Raw genomic sequence first — 2,969 nt, forward strand, 5'->3', positions numbered from 1 at the left:
GGTCAGATGCTTAGCTGCCAGCCCCACCAGGGCCTTGATTCTAACGTGCACAGCCAGGTGTGTAAACCATTGGCCTGCACTTGGACCAAATTTCAAGCCCCCGACGTTTGTACAGCAGAAATGGAATTCAGGACAAGCCCGAGGTTTTAATGTTTTAGGGCCAAGATAATGAAAAATAAGCCACTGTCCTCCAAAATCTTGTGAAATGCAGTGCACTCCCTGCCAAGGGTTGAGCTGTGTTTGCTGCCGATTGGCTGTTAGCTCTAGATGAACCGGTTATTGTCAAACTCGTTTTTTAACCTTTTACATAGTCTTACATAGTTACATAGCCAAAGCAACTCAGTAATGCCAACTATGAAAAATGAACATTGATGACAGTAGTGTTCAAAATTGCATACACTGAATGAATATCAAAATGCTAATAGTGATTGTGTTTGGGTAGTTGATTACAGTAATTTAAATTTGTATCCTTTTCCTAATATGTCTGGTAATGAACCTAATACTCACTTTTTTAAAACCTCAAATTATGATTGGGTCTTTCAGCTAATTGTGTAACCAGTTAACTTTAGACCTGCTTCTTTCCAAAGCTTCCCTCATTTCTGCTCTTCCATCTTTCGCTCACTTTTGTGTGGGGTATTTGATTTCGCAATGCTTTCCTTCTCTTGCATTCTCTAGTTTCTGGACCAGTAGATTTCATTTTACTTGTATTCAAAACCAAGACCTGTGGGAACAGCCGTCAAGAAATCAAATGATAAAATCTACCAAGAAAATGTACTGCAATAGACCTCTTTAAAGTCTTAAAAAACAAGAATGTCTTTTGAAGACTAAGATGCCCCTGCCCAAAGCCATGACATTTTCAGTTGCTGTGTATGCATGTGAAATCTACTCGTGAATAAGGAGCACAGAAGAATTGGGGCATTTGAGTTATGGGCTGGCAGAAGAACAAATGGATCTGTATCTGAAGAAGTATAGCCAGAGTGCACCTTAGTAGCCAAGATAGTAAGACTTTATCTCATGTACTCTGGGCATGTTACCCATAGGGAACAGACTCAGGAGAAGGTAATCATGCTGGGGTCATGGATTCAATGGTGTCTCCCACAGACATGGCTGGACCATGAATCTCAGTGTTTTGAAAGTTATCTAATGATATAATTTGGGAATTATACAAGGATGTGATTAGCCAGTTAGTTATAAGGAAATTAAGATGGCATGCAACCTCCTGACTCGGATAATAGTCCTGATCCAGTATAAGAGGTGTTCCCTGAGATGTGGCCTGCATCACGTTCTGTCTTATAAGAGGTAAAAGCTGAAAGAAACAAGCAGAGAAATGGGGACTTGACTACCTTCAAGAAAGAAGAGCTGGACTGGAACTCGTCTTTTGAACCTGTGTTGTGTGCTGAGAACCTCCTAGGTGCATGAGAAAACTGATGCTAAGACACGTGTAGAACTCCAAGAAGTTCCAGGCTCACAAATATTAAAAGGACAGAAAGCCTTCCCCTAAAACAGGTGCTCTGAATGTGGACTTCTGGTTTCCAAACCTATGAGATTCAATTTCTGTTTGCTGAAGCCACCCACTTGTGGTGTTTCTGTGATAGAAACAATGGAAACCTAAGACACTTGGTAAAGTTAGAGGGTCAGTAAAAAAGAGGAAGACCCTTTGTGAGAAGGGTGCCCAACAGTAGCTGCAACAATGGGCTCAAACAGTGTAGCTGTGCAGAACTGGGCAGGGTTTCTTCCTCTTGTATTTGTAATTGCTGTCATTTGGGACTGAAATGATGGTCTCTGACAACACTTAACTGATGAAGATCAAGAATTTCAGCCTTTAGCATGGATTACAACTCTTTGTAAAGACAGTCAGAATCCTCACAACTGGAACAATAGGCAGCATCATGAGAGAAGATTGAAGTGGTCAAGAGTTCTGTATTGCTTAGGTCTACAATCAGTGTTCATGGAAACAAAAGTTGAGATCTGCTGCACAGATGTTACCCTGAGCACTATGGTGTGCTTGACCCCTGCATTGTTATTTCGGTTGTCTCGTGCTTGGAAAGTTGAACATTGAACGCGGAAGTCTGACGAGCTGATGGATTTGGATTACCGTGGTGGCGAAGCATATTCAAAGTACCGTGGACTGCCACAAGAACAAACAAATCTGTTTTGGAAGAAATTCAGCTACGGTATTTAGAGGCAAGGATGGTGAGACTCGGTTTCACATACTTTCGACATGTTATTCGGAGAGAGCAGGCCCTGGAAAAGGACATCATGCTTGGTATAGTGTAGAGGCTGCAAAAAGCAGGAACACCTTTGACAAACTGGGCTGACCGAGCGGCTCCCCCAGTGCACGCAACCATAACCACAGCTGTGAGGGTGGCACAGGCCTGGGCGCTGTGAGTGAGAACCAATTGCTGGCACCTACCAACAACAGCAGTAAAATGATGGTGATCGTTTTGAGCACAGCCAAAGAGATGCATATTTGAATAAAAAGAGGAAATGTTTTCTGAGATGGTATAAAAGAAAATTTTAAAGTAAGGCAGAACTTGGGAATACAGTGAAAAAGATCATTTGAGAGAAACTAACTACAATGGGAATAGTGACAGATTTATTTTCTAAGGGAAATAGTGGTTATTGCTTGTAGAGTTAATAATACAGGGCAGGATTAACTGTAAAAATCAGTTAAATAGTATTATTTATTGACCATCAGCTCTTTTGAGAATTCTGTATTCCAAAATTCACTTTTTCATATTTTCCTTTTTCTCCTAGATATGAGGCATCGACAAATGAATTGATTAATGAAGAGTTGGGAATCGCATATCCAATCATTGATGGCATTCCCAATATGATACCACAAGCCGCCAGGATGACACATCAAAATAAGAATAAAGAAAAGGCGGAGCAGACTGAACCATAATTTAAAAAAACCCAAACAGCTCAATTCTCTTGCTAACATTTACCTTTTTGAAAGTAAGTGTGGC

Source organism: Echinops telfairi, unplaced genomic scaffold, assembly GCF_000313985.2.
Source record: "Echinops telfairi isolate 266 unplaced genomic scaffold, ASM31398v2 ScPeMD7_7468;HRSCAF=8506_0, whole genome shotgun sequence".
Lineage (NCBI taxonomy): Eukaryota > Metazoa > Chordata > Mammalia > Afrosoricida > Tenrecidae > Echinops > Echinops telfairi.